At 37.7% G+C, this 14,977-nt stretch overlaps 1 protein-coding gene across 3 annotated transcripts in view; it reads right to left on the reverse strand.

Moving 5' to 3' along the window:
* ZNF385D (zinc finger protein 385D) overlaps positions 1-14,977 on the reverse strand; it is a 419,438-nt gene that overhangs the window by 70,192 nt on the left and 334,269 nt on the right. The gene's annotated exons all lie outside the window — the stretch shown is intronic.

Below are 14,977 nucleotides of genomic sequence, written 5' to 3' on the forward strand. Positions count from 1 at the left end.
GTAGGCTCTAAAGTTTTGCATTGTTTTATTTTTGAATGCAGTTGTTTTCTGTATATAATCCTAAATTTGTAAGTTCAACTTTCATGAAAAAGAGATTTTGCTACAGTACTTGTATTAGATGAACTGAAAAAATTCTATTTCTTTTGTTTTTACTGTGAAATATTTGTAATAAAAAATAAATATCAAGTGAGCACTGTACACTTTGTATTGTGTTGTAATTGAAAACGTAGAAAACATCCAAAATGTTTACATAAATGGTATTCTATTATTGTTTAAGAATGCGATTAATCACGATTAATTTTTTTAATCATGTGATTAATTACGATTAATTTTTTGATCGCTTGACAGCCCTACTTTTTTACTTGATTTCATCCCCCAAAATATAAACTTTAGAAAAAGTGGACACTGCTCAAATACGTCTCTAAAATCAGTTTGTACCAATCACATTAGAGAATAAAGACTATTATTAAAGAATAGGAGAGAGAGACATGAACCCTTTCTGGTTATTCTAAAAATATAACTTATTGATTCTAGTTAACATGTTCATTTAAATTCTAGTATAGACATCATAACTGGAAGTAAAACATTTCTAAAATTTTCTTTAATTTGGATTTCTTAAATCATATTTTATGTTACTAACAAGCAGATTTTTGTCTTTGAGAAGCCCACTATTTGGAATTTTTCCTTATTGATAAATAATCTAGGATCATAGTGTTTTACTAAGTGTCTGACAGTCTGGACCTAACTCTGTCTTACTAAATGATAGCTTGACGTGTCTTGGAAAACAGGCATTTAAATCCCAGTGCATACAAGGCCAATGATTTAACATGAATTAAATTAATGTTTTGCAATACGCTTTAAACAAATTAGTCCAAATGCTCACCTATATATGTATCCAACTTACGATACCATGAGAAACCACGGTATAGGGACACTTAAATATGGATTTGTGCAATGGACTAACAGTTCTGGGCAAAATCCCCTTATTAAAGTTCTCCCCGAAGACTCATTTACATAATCATGTCAATAATAATCCAAATATTTAGAAGTACTTAAATACATACTAACTATTCAATGGCTTTAAATGTGAATAAGGTTCATTACTATGGTCTTTTGAGCCACATTAATAAGTCTTTAAAGAACTCCCTGCATATTATATACAGTCTATATTTATAAAACTGAAAAACTGTCTATATTTAAAGTCATTATGAAGTGAAGAGCATTGGCATTTCTTTTGAAGCTGGAAAGTGCATCTGGCATCAGACAGCATGGTTGATGGGACAAATAAACAAATTACTTGTAGTCATGAAAATAAAAAAAAAGAAATCACATAACTGCAGAGATGATACAATGCTGGGTATCTCTATCAGAATCATTTTCATGATGTCTCATTTGAGAAATCTATATACTGCACTATAGCTCTCTTGCCATGGTCATAACCCAGTAGTAGCAGTTACATTTAAGAAAAGAGTAAAACACATTCCAAAATGAGACCAACATCAAGGAAGAGTGTAGACTTCAAAAATACAGAACTTGTACATGTATCTATATGTGTAGAAGTGTATTATGGGGGATCAATTTCTCTCTTCCAACACTTCTCATCCTCCATTTTTCTCATTTAGTACATTGGTGTCATAAACAGATAGCTAAGGGTTAATGTTTCTTTTACCTGTAAAGGGTTAACAAAGGGAACCACACACCTGACCAGAGGACCAATCAGTAAACCGGATTTTTCAAAGCTCAGGGAGGGAATTTTTGGGTGTGTGTCTTTTGTCTGTGTCTCTGCTCTAGTGCTCTCTCGGCTCTGAGAGAGGATCTCTCTACTTCAGATTTTCTAATCTTCTGTTTCCAGTGTAAGTACAAAGGTAGAAGACAATAGGTTTTTATATTGTTTTGTATTTACATGTGTGTAGTTTGCTGGAATGTTTTAAATTGTATTTCTTTTGGGATAAGGCTGTTTATTCATTTTTCTTTAAGCCAAATACCCTGTATATTGTCAACTTGATACAGAGATCATTTTTATGTCTTTTCTTTCTTTTATATAAAGCTTTCTTTTTAAGACCTGTTGGATTTTTTCCTAGTTAGAACTCACCAGGGAATTGGTGGGAGGAAGGAAATAGGGGGGAAGGAAAATCTTCTTGTGTCAGAGTTGCAAAGCTTACCTTGCAGGGACTCTGACTGAGGGTGAAAGAAACTTGATCTCTCTGTGTTTGCATTTCAAGGACTTGAAACAGGGTGATCATCCAGGGCCACCCAGGGAGGAAAGCCTGGGAGGAAATTAAGAGGAGACAAGGAGTGGGGGTACTTCCCTTTGTTGTAGACTCAGGGCTCTGAGTCTTGGGTCCCCAGGGAAGGTTTTGGGGAGACCAGAGTGCGCCAGACACTGGAATCTGGCTGGTGGCAGGCTGTCAGATCTAAGCTGGTAAATAAGCTTGGAGGTTTCATGCAGGCACCCACATTTTGGACGCTAAGGTTCAGAATTGGGAATTATGCTATACAATTGGTGACATAGCTTATGTGTTGCCCCCTCCCCACATTTAAATCTTTCAACTTATCATGACATTCTAAATACGGCCCTCAGAGGTAGCCATCAAACATATAGTGACATTAAATAACTTGTGCCACTGCTGCATACACTTTCATGCAAAACGTACACATTTTTGGTCATCCTAGGATTCTCTCATTTAAATAAAGTTTACAAGTCTAACTGTCTGGCCACAATTGTACGCATAGCACTACATAAATTAGAAATGAGATGATAAGCAGATGTTTAGTGTTACAAAAATAGAAATAAAGCAGGCTTGAACTAAACAGTAGCATACTAAGGCCTGGTCTACACTTACGTTTTAAATCGTTTAAGAGCGTTAAATCGATTATGCTGTACCCGCACACTACAATGCCCTTTATGTCGATATAAAGGGCTCTTTAAATCGATTTCTGTACTCCACCCCGACGAGAGGAATAGCGCTAAATTCGATATTAACATATCGGATTACGGTTAGTCGTGGACGGAAATCGACGTTATTGGCCTCCGGGCCGGTATCCTACAGTGCACACTGAACCATCTGGACAGCAGTCTGACTCGGATGCAGCAGGCAGGTAAACAGGAAAAGCCCCGCAACTTTTGAATTACATTCTGTTTGCCCAGCGTGGAGCTCTGATCAGCACGGGTGACGATGCAGTCTCAAAACAAAAAGAGCTCCAACATGGACCATACGGGAAATACTGGATCTGATCGCTTTATGGGGAGACAAATCTGTTGTATCAGAGCCCGTTACAGAACACGAATGCCAAGCGTTGAGAAAAAATCTCCAGGCTACACAGGCTGCAGGAAAGCCGTAACAGGAAGCCAGAGACTCAATGGACCCTCATGGAGGGAGGGAGGGGGTACTGAGGACTCAGCTATCCACAGTCCACAGCAGTCTCTGAAAAGTATTTGCATCTGGCTGAGCTCCCAATGTCTGTAAGTTCAAACAAAGTGTCTGGCGTGGTTCAGGGAATAGCTCTCAGTCCCCCCCCCCCAACCATGTGAAAGAAAGGGAAAGAAATATTTCTTGACTTCTTTCAGTGTCACCTATGTGTACTGAATGCTGCTGGTAGAGATGATGCTACAGCAGTGAAGAGCACTATCCGCTCCTCTCCCCTCCCAGTGGTAACGGTGCAATAGGACTGGTACCGTCCTCATGAACCATGCCTGATAATTGCTCAGTATCATGAAGGAATGATCCCTGTTACTCCAGTAGATAGGACAGAACGGCTAATAAGCATCTTCATCATAAGCAACTGGGGCTTCAGCCCCCTCCCTTTCCTGTGTAAAGAAAAGATTCTGTACTGCCTGGACTGTCATGCCCCGGGAGGCTCCTCCCCTCATTTTATCTCACTAACAAGTTCTGTTTCTTATTCTGCATTCTTTATAAACTTCATGACACAAATGGGGGGGGAACAGCTGCCACGGTAGCCCAGGGAGGTTGGGGGAGGAGGGAAGCAACGGGTGGGTTGTTTGCAGGGGCACCCCTGTGAATACTGACACGGAGAGCTGTGCTCTGATACACTGGTACTTCTAATACACTTGCCCCTTATTCTAGCAGGACTGACTCTATTTTTAGAAACCATAAGGGAGGATTGACTCAGTCCCAAGTGAGTCAATCCCAATTTTTGCTTTTGCGTTGCGCCCCGGCCGATTCCCAGCAGGGCACTCATGATAGCAGCAGACAGTACAGAGAGGGAGAGATAACCATCATCTCATTGCAGTTTCCTCTGGCAGTAGATGGACAAGAACGACCGGTAACCATCTCTGCTATCATTGGCAAAAGCAAGTGAATGCGCTGTGTAGCGCTGGAGTATCGCCTCTCTCTCCGCGGCATCCAGTACACATACGGTGCCGGAAAACAAAAAAGCGAACGGGCTCACGGTTGCCGTGCTATGCGCTGCCAGGCAATCCAGGAAAAAACGGCGCGAAAGGATTGTCAGCTGATGTTTTCCCAGAGGAAGGAATGACTGACGACATTTACCCAGAAACCCCCCGCGACAATTAAGATTCAACCCTGATTCCAAGGGGCCGGGGGAGACTGCAGGAACTATGGGATAGCTACGGAAGTGCTACCCACAATGCAACGCTTCAGAAATCGACGTTAGCCTCGGAGCATGGACGCACAACGCCAAATTACTGTGCCTAGTGTGGCCGCATGAAATCGAAATTATAATATCAGTTTTATAAAACTGATTTTAGTAAATTTGATTTTATCTCATAGTGTAGACGTGGCCTAAGTTAACCACAGATGAGGACAATAGACTATTGATAATAGTCTATATCCTTTTCTTTGTGCAGTTGATATTAGGGATACAGAAACTAACTCCAGAAGTACTCTACTTGTATCAAATAGCTTCTTTACTTCAATAAAATATCAAATTTTATATCTGCCTTGAGTGACTCGCCAAAAGTATAGATAATGACTTCAAAAATAAATATATGTTCTTGAGACATGTAAACAGTAAAAAGGGCTGGGAAGCATTCTCGGTCAGTTCCAATGTATGCAGGTGCACAGTGTCCATTACTCAGATCATGACATTCTGCCAAAAGAAGAAAAATACACTCCCAAATATGCAGGGCTCGAAATGTCAGCAATATATATCCCTGGTTCTGTAATAACAGACATCTTGAATAGATATACATTCTGAGTGTATGAGGAAGTGAAAAAGACTAATTTTAGACTACACAGATCCATGCCAGATGACAACAAATGTTGTGACTTGTGCAGGATGGATTAGATTAGTACTTACAACTCTTGGGTTCTTTTGGTACTGTTTGTGGGATTTTCAGAGCATGCATATTTCAGTTGGGCATAAGTCTCTACAAGCTCTCAGGGAAAAGCAGTTTGGAATTTTTATTTTTTGTCTCTTTAAAGAACTAGAACAATTATTACCTGAAGGAAAGACATAGAATTGGATTTCCAGCCCCAAAGGACACTATTGTCGTTAGTGACAGACTAAGATATTGGTGTAAAACATGAGTATTTACAGTATTTACATTTAATAAGATGGTGGGAGAAGATTATTTAAAAGCTGAGAAACTCCACCAATTTCCTTCCATCATTTAAAATTAACTAAGATATGATAAAATGTCACAAAATAAGATGAGGGAAACCTGGGGAAAAGACAAGGAGACAGAGATAAAGCCATGCAATATTAGGATGGATAGGTTTCACAACTAGGAGAGAGGAGGAAGAAGCAGATGGAAACCTTGAGCTCTCCCTGGTTTGGAATTAGCAGACCCTTTGGTATCCTTGTCATAAACAGATAAGAAAAGTTAATAGCACAGAAGTACTTTATATCTCTTTGACTATAAAGGGTTAACAAGTTCAGTAGGCCTGGCTGTCACCTGACCGGAGAACCAATCAGGGGACAGGATACTTTCAAATCTTGAGGGAGGGAAGTTTCTGTGTGTGCTGTAGTTTTTGGTGTTGTTCACTCTGGGGGTCAGAGTGACCAGACGTGCAATGAGTGTTCTCTCCAATCTCTGATACAGCTCTTATAAGTTTAAAATAGTGAGTCTAGATAGATAAAGCGAGTTAGGCTTATGTTTGTTTTCTTTATTTGCAAATATGCATTTGGCTGGAAGAGTTAATTGTGTATTTGTGAAGGAGTTAAATTTGTATTTTTGCTGAAGGATTTAATTTGTACTTGGGGTATCTTGGGCTGGGAGGGGTACCATGGCTATAGTGAAAGAGCTGTACTATTCCGATTTTTAAATTTACAAAGTTTTTTTTCTCTCTTAATTAAAAGTTTTTGTTTAAGAACTGATTTGTTTATTCTGGTGTGAGACCCCAGGGGACGGGGTCTGGATTCGCCAGGGAATTGGTGGGGAGAAAGGAGGGAAGAGGGAGAGAAAGGCTAATTTCTCTCTGTGTCAGGATTACTGTCTCTCTCAGGGAGAGTCTGGCAGGGGGAGAGAGAAGGAGAGAGGAAGGCGAATTTTCCTCTCTGGTTAAAGATTCAAGGAGTTTGAAACACAGTGATCTTCCAGGGTAACCCAGGGAGGGGAAGCCTAGGAAAGGCAACGGTGGGGGAAAGGGTTTACTTTCCTTGTGTTAAGATCCAGAGGGTCTGGGTCTTGGGGTTCCCCGGGCAAGGTTTTGGGGGGGACCAGAGTATACCAGGCACTGTAATTCCTGGTTGGTTGCAGCGCTACAGGTTCTAAGGTGGTAATTGAGCTTAGAGGAATTCATGCTGGTACCCCATCTTTTGAACGCCAAGGTTCAGAGTGGGGAATTGTACCATGACAATCCTAAAGTGCTTACCATCAAAAATGTAACATTTGCTGACCGTTGCCTTTAGGAGCCATACAGCCTCCAATTGCAGCCTCCCTTCAACTGGGGAACCCAGGAACATAATAGAGAATCTCAGTTTTAATTTTAAGAATAAAGTTGGTTTAGAACCTTTTCGTTTGTAAACCAATGGCTAGAGTTGAACTTGACACCACTTCTGCAGGAAGAAGCTGGAGTGCTGATACTTTAACATTTCTCTATACACTCTATTTAAAGTAAGTTTTGGTCGATTCTCAAAGGATCATCTTGCTAACTTTCCTCCAAATCCTTAGGTCAGTCTTGTGTATGTTGGTATGATAAGTAATGGATTATAATAAGTGGGATGGAGTGAAATGTGTGACAAAAAAATTAATTTGCAAGATCAGCCATAAAAATGTTGAGAGCTGCTCTGATTAGCATTCAGTGACTGTCTGAGATATTGTTATTTCCCTGTACTTAAAATCAGGAAATAAATGTTGGTGAATGTTGATTTATTAATGGCAACCATTGCTAGTGAACTGGATAAGGTGGATGAAGTGAGTAATCTATTTATGGAACTTTCAAATGGATCTACTTAGGCTATGCTAGAAACTTCACTTCCAGCCTGTCATAAACAGATAGCTAAGGGTTAATGTTTCTTTTACCTGTAAAGGGTTAACAAAGGGAACCAAATACCTGACCAGAGGACCAATCAGGAAACCGGATTTTTCAAAGTGAGGGAGGGAACTTCTGGGTGTGTTTTGTCTTTGTTCTGCCTGTTTGTTTTCTCTCAGCTATGAGGGAAGAGCTTTTTTTTTTTCTATCTCCAAGCTTCTTTCTACCCTTCTGTTCCCAAGTTGTGAGTACAAAAGGAAAAGCAATAGGTTTATATTGTATTTTGTATTTACATGTGTGGAGTTGCTGGAATGTTTAAATTGGATATCTTTTTGAATAAGGCTGATTATTCATATTTTCTTTTAAGCAATAGCCCTGTGTTATGTCATCTTGATGCAATGATCATGTCATGTGTTTTTTCTTTCTTTTTTATATAAAGCTTTCTTTTTAAAACTTGTTGGATTTTCTTTTCCTAGTTAAGGCAAGGGGATAGGAATCTCTGTGCCAGGAGTACTGTCTCTCTCAGGGAAAGACTGGGAGGGGGGAGAAGAAGGAGGGGGGAAGGTAAATCGTCCTCTCTGTTTTGTGTTTCAAGGGATTGAAGCAGGGAAATCTCCTAGTATCCCCAGGGCGGGAAAATCTGGGAGGAAGTAAAGAGCAGGAAGGGAAGTGGGTTATTTCCCTTTGTTGGAGGCTCAGGGCATCTGAGTCTTGGGGGTCCCCCAGGGAAAGGTTTGGGGAGACCAGAGAGTTTATCAGGTACTCAGAATCCTGATTGGTGGCAGCGAGATAAGATCCAAGCTGGTAATTAAGCTTGGAGGTTCATGCTAAGCACCCAGATTTTGGACGCTAAGGTCCAGATTTGGGACAGAGGCTTATTACACAGCCATTAAACCATTGGAGTAGAAAATAGACACATTTGGACCAGAAATAGTAAAAAGCTGGATATAGCAAAGAAATGGATTAAAACTGTATAGCAGATGTCTCTGGAGTCCCATGATATGGTAGATGAACTAAAACAGCTCTTTCAGGGGCTCTAATGGAAGAGAAAATCTTTTTGCATGCAGAAATGGAAACTTGGAAAATGTGGTCAAAAAGTACACCTGATAGGAATGTTGCTCTCCCTTTGGTATTGAGAGGAAACAAGTAGAGGAGAGCTAAAAATGATGTTATTATTGACACTTTGATTAACATAGATCCCATGGATCAAATTAGGAGATAAGCATTTGAAGGGATTCAAAAGTATTTTCCAGTTGTTCAAGTAAGGGATAGGGAAAAAACAAAATAAACTAAATTCTGATAGAAAGATGCGAGTGGATAAGAATGCTTGTAAATGCAGACCCTGGGTAATAAGAACATAAATTTTAATTGTCTTATTATGTCTAAATCTGCCCAAGACAGAAAGAAAATATTAAGATTGGCATAAGAATAGAAAGAAATTAAGCTTCCAGTCATTTTTTTTTAAATTCTCCAATATCAATTTTATGACACAGTTAAGAATACAGAGATTATTCTTCTTGATACAAGATGCAGCTCGGTGTCTTGAACTCCTTACATTACCAAGAACAAATCTATACCAGCAATTAAATTTGTTGGTGTTTGATTTTTGTTATTTATTGAACATTCAACACATGTCCAGTGCTGTATAAAACAGAGGGATAAATAGTTATTGACTAAGCAAGATACAATTTAAGGGCCCAAACTTTAGCTTTGAGCATGCAAGTAGTTTCACAGAAGTCAATGGGACTAGTTATTTGCTTAAAGTTAAGCATAAGCATATGTTTTTACCACAATGGAACCTAAATTACAGCACAGTTCAAATGCACAATATCAGATGAAAAGGTAAAGTCTTCAAGCACGGCAGATGCCTGTTTTTTTTTGGAGGTGGGGGGCAAGAGGGGAGTCATGAACATATATTTCTTCAGTGGATTATATATTCATGGATTCAGATTTTTAAGGCGAAAAGGCACCATTCTGATAATCTAGACGGACCATCTGTATAACATTGGACATAGGACTACCCAGAATTAGTTCTTGCCTGGTAAATTGTTCTAGTGGTTAAGCACCTTCACTTAAACATTTGCACCTTATTTCCAATCTGAATTTGTCTATCATCACCTTCCAGCTACTGGATCTTGTTATATCTTGTTATACCTTCGTCTGCTAGATTGAGGGCCCTCTATTATCTATTTCAGTTTCTCTGGTAGGTTGTTATAGACTGTAATCAAGTCACTCCTTAACCTTCTCTTTAATAAACTAAATAGATTGATCTCTTAAGTCTATTCACTATAAAGTAAGTTTTCCAATTCTTTAATCATTCTTCTGGCTCTTCTCTGAATCCTCTTCAATTTATCAACATTCTCCTTGAAATGTGAAAATAAGAACTGGACAGTGTCAAACACGGAGGTAATAAAAGTTCTGTACTCCTACTCAATATTCCCATTTTTATATCCAAGAATCACATTAGTCCTTTTGGCTGCAGTGCCTCACTGGGAACTCACATTCAGCTGATTATCCACCACAACGCCCAAGTCAGAGTCAGCACTTCCCAGTATAGATTCCTGCTATCCCGTTTTCTTTGTTCCTAAGTGTATGCCATACTGATATATGTACTGTTTGCTTGTGCCCAGCTAACTTATATATTACTCTATATCACCTGTGATATATATCACCTGTTATATATATTACCTGTGATTTTCATTATTTACCACTCCCCCAATTCTTGTATCAGCTGCAAACTTTGCAGTAATGATTTTATGTTTTCCTCCATGTCATATTGAATAAAATGTTAAATAACATAGGACCAACAACTAGTTCCTGCTAGAAACACTCTACGATTTAGATCACTCTAGTTTTTTAATCAAAATGCCATGCAGTACCAACTCAAATGTCTTACAGAAGTCTATGTATATCATATCAACATTGTTACCTTTATAAACGAATCTCAGAAAATATAAAATTAGTTTGACAAGATCTAGTTTCTGTAAACACATGTTGATTGGCATTAATTATTCTACCCTTCTTTTATTCTTTACTAATCAAACCTCTTATCAGCTATTCCACAATTTTGCTTGGGAACAATTGTCACGCTGACAGGCCTGTAATTACTTGATCATTTTTTTAATCTTTTTTAAATACTGGCACTATATTAACTTTCTTCCAGTCCTCTGGAACTTTCCCAGTGTTCCCACATTTATTAAAAAGCAACATTAACAGCCAAGAGAGCTCCTTGGACAGCTCTTTTAAAACTGTTGGATTCAACTTATCCAGACCCACTGATTAAAAATATCTAACTTTAGTATCCACCATAGCAGCTGGTTAGCATCCTCCTTAGTTACTGTGAACTGGAAATATTTCATCATCATCATCATACAATATGAATATATCCTCCTTTATTGAACACTTGTCTTTTCTGCATTATTGTTGACAGTTCTGCCTTTTCCAGATAGTAGTGGAATACCATTATAAGTCTTAAAAACTCCTTCTTACTATCCTTAACTCTGCCACCCATGCATTTCTTCTTCTGAACTCTTGCTTCCTTTATGAATTTTCTACAATTTCTAGCCATTGGTTCACTTCAGTTGCAATCAACTTCCTGTAGTACTAATATGTTTTACTGAATAAGTATTTTTAGATGAGGGTTTTGGCCTCCAACACACTCCTCTTCACTCTCTAAACTAGGGACTACAGGAGTGTGCCATAGGAGTTGTCTACACCAGTTCTAAACTTGCTGTGGAAATGTGGACTCTTCGCATTACTAGGGGCTACTCTCTCTCCTATATGTGATACAAAGTTCAAAACACCCCCAGGAAGCACAAACAAATAATCACTGTTATTTTCCTGCATTACTAAGTAAGTGTCTCACTTGCAAGCTTGAAGATACTGGAACACTTGAAGGAAGATCTGTTTCCTCAGTTGTACTTGTATAGAGAGCAATGATATAGTTTCCCAGAAATTAAAAAAAATTAACCATTTGCAAGTATAGGGTCGTGGGATTGGTTCCAATTCCACAGCAAATTAGTTCATAAACTCAGAAAATAAACAAGTAGATTAATATAATAAAGCTCTAATCCTAAGAGTTTATAATAAAAAGGTGATAGAGTATGGGGGAAGTATTGCAATGTTACAATCTCTTGTAAGAGCCAATGGCTACAACACCTTTGATCCCTGCCTCTGTAACTAGCTTCAGGACTGCTCAAACAACAACAAAGCAATATACAATCTGGAAGGAGCCACTGGCAGACATAATGTATTTTATGTATCCGGTATTCAGTTTATATAGCAAAGCTGATGAGTGTAAAGATATCGCCTGACAAACTAGACATTATTCCAAGAGTTCTAGCAACAAAAAAGCTGACAATTGAAATGCTATGAAAGGGTCTATTAAATATTTTAGTATAAAATGCTTTTCCAGTCATATGTCCAATACTAACAAAAGCATTTTTCTTTCTTTCTATCTGGGTAGGATGATCCAGATTTTGTGACTGACAGAAGTTTGTATCTGTAGGAGTATTCAAGCATAAAATTGTTGTCCATGCAATCCCAATCAAATGCAGCTGGGTCCTCAGAAAGCACATGGTGTCCATATGATGAAAATCTTAGTTGCAACATATATAGATGCAATTAAAAAAAGGATTTTATTGCACATTAATGATCAATTGATGTACATATAAATTGTAATTTTATGTTACCATTTGACTACACTGAAAAAGAAAGAAAAGTACTTCTACACACAAATCAAAAGAGAATCTATTGTTTCTCAAATTACCATTAAACTCAAATGCAAAAATGACACTAACATCTGTGGAATGCTGATAACATTTTGTACTGCAATTAATTATGGATGGTCTAAAGTATGGAAGAGTCAAAGCATAGGTAATTTAAAGTCAAGGATGTTGAGGTTTGAACAAATATGGCTAGTTTGGGTCATTATACTGAATTTTCCAAGAATGTAATCAAGAAGCTATATAATTGTTCATCCATAATCTGTAATTCTCTGACACGTAATGATAGCATCTATGAAACAGTGTGCCATTTGCTCTGTTGGTGCAAGGCTATATCTAAAGCTTTTACTTTGAAAATAACATTTAAAAAGGCAGCCACCTAATGTGGGATTTTCAAAGCTGCCTAGGAGGTTGAGATGCCCAGTCCCATTAAAATTAATGAGAATTGGGCATCCATGTCCCCTAGCTCAATCTAAATCTCTCACCTTTAATGTATAAATTACCAAGAAATTATACAGAAAGACTCACATCTTATTCCAAGCATACAGCTATGGTTTCCCCTGTCTAAAATATGTGAATCAATGAGGTAATGTGAACCAGAAATGCCTGAAAGATTCAGACTTCAAAATCATCAGCTGTATGTTGATCTGTACCAACATATGGACTTTTGAAGGAAGAGAAATATGTAGCAGTGATCTCTACAAGCCTGGACACAGCATGCAGTCCATTAATGCTGATCTGCCTTAAATGACTGAAAGAGTACTTAGACATTATATGTTAAAATCACAGCACGCTTCATGATACAACAAAGTATGGTGAAACAAAGTATTGCTAATTTATATAACCATGTACTGCACTGTACTGTCTTTTGGGAATTAGAATATTAAAGAGTTTTATCTATTTGTAGGTGTATTCACAGTCTATAATATTTTGGCAAATGTTATACTTGAATTGTACAATAAACTGCTCTGAATCCAATAGTAAATTTCAGTTAGTATAAAATACTATTATGAATTTAAGATATATTAAACATTCGTATCATCATTACACGTATTAGGACTGCTATAAATTCAATTTATGTTCTTTAGTTAAGAAAAAGATTACATAAAAAGCTGCTATGCTGCTCAATTGCTAAAAAATAGAGGAGTTGTCTATAACTACTTGTAAGACATCATGAAAAAATTAATATGTTTTCTTCTGGGTTTCTTATGAGAGGAAAATTTAGTATGATGGATCTTTGAACAATAGATTATATACTCTAATGTAAACAAATGAATGGTTACTAAAAAGTCCAATGTAAATTATACCAATGTCACTCAGAATAGAAATAATCCAATGATTCCAAATTTGAGGACTCTTTCATAAACTGTCAACCCTATCCACTATTGATATAAGTGGGAAACAGATGCTTGCAGTAAAAATGAAGTCACAGAGAAATGAGAGGGAGATAAAATGAGAGCAGCAACAAGAAGAAATTGGCTGTCCTTTTCTAATGGAAGCCCTTTTCCTGGCCAGGTCCTGAAGATGAATCACAAATGCAGCTCTGCATATATCTGGAATACACATGGATTTGACTTTTTCAGCCATAATATGAATGTATTAGACAAGGAGAGCTCACTCAGGGAATCTGAGGAAGGAGTAGCCAATCAGCATTATAAACATACCAGGGCAAACAACACAATGTCTATACTTCATTTTCTGAAATTTTCAAATGAACTCACGGTGATAGTGGTTGCACACCTTGTGACACGTTCTCGGGGCTCCCAAAACTATGGGTGACATGATTACCTCTCTGCCTTAGGAAAAGAACACCTGTACATATATCTCACAATGTTTACGGTGATCAGTATGATACAAGCTCTCATTCGATACTTTATACAACATTCTTCACCAATGAATACTAGGACAACAATGTGTTAAGTGTAGTGAATACATCAGGCTTGATCGGATTTGTTGTTTCACATCAATAAAACCTTTTGCCAGCTGGCACAAAAGGCCCTTAGGATTATACATCTATTATATTTGCTGTCCATGAACTTTCATCTGACTAAGTTTCTCTCACACAAACAGTTGTGGATGGTCAGTTTTAAGTTTGCATACTTTGCAAGCTTGCAATTCAAACTAGAAAGAGGATTCTGCAATTCACACAGACAAAGACTTAGCTGCAGACTTTACAGGTAGAACTCTACACTGCTAATTACTTTGTGTGACTGTGATGAGAAATAGTTGAAATTTATAGTCTGCAACTAATCAATACATTCTTCAATAGTCTAATTTTACTAGGAATGATGTTTTGGTCTTAAAATGTCTTATGTCTTAAAATGAAGAGGATTTACAATTTTTCAGCAATTCCTTAATCCTGTGCATCTCTTGCCAACTTCTCCTAAACTGTTTCCTCTCCCTCAGAAATTCATAGGCCATCCATTCTTATTAGAAAGGTTATGTTTATCCAATAAGAAACAGTACCAGCAGATATATGACCAATCATAGCTAACCAACATAGCTCAAATTTTGATATTCCAGCATCAAATACTGAAAGACCATCCACGGTTAAATAAAAATACTCAAATTTGTCAAGGACATTTGAACAACAAATCTGAGAAAACTGCAGTTTGGTCACAGACATTTTGTGAGCCGAAAAAGAAGCTAAACTCAGAAAATAAATTATGAATTGTTTGTTCAGCTTGAATTGTTACTTAATCATTGTCACTCTCTCCTTCACATACTATATAAATTAGAGGGACAACTGGATAATTTGAGAAGTTAACTAGTTTCACTTCTAGAAAAATGATTTTTTGCACTGGATGCAAGGTTACCCATTGCAACAGTGCCACCAGACAAACTGGATGTTGAGAA

This window comes from Chelonoidis abingdonii, chromosome 2 (assembly GCF_003597395.2).
Source record: "Chelonoidis abingdonii isolate Lonesome George chromosome 2, CheloAbing_2.0, whole genome shotgun sequence".
In the NCBI taxonomy this organism is placed as follows: Eukaryota; Metazoa; Chordata; order Testudines; family Testudinidae; genus Chelonoidis; species Chelonoidis abingdonii.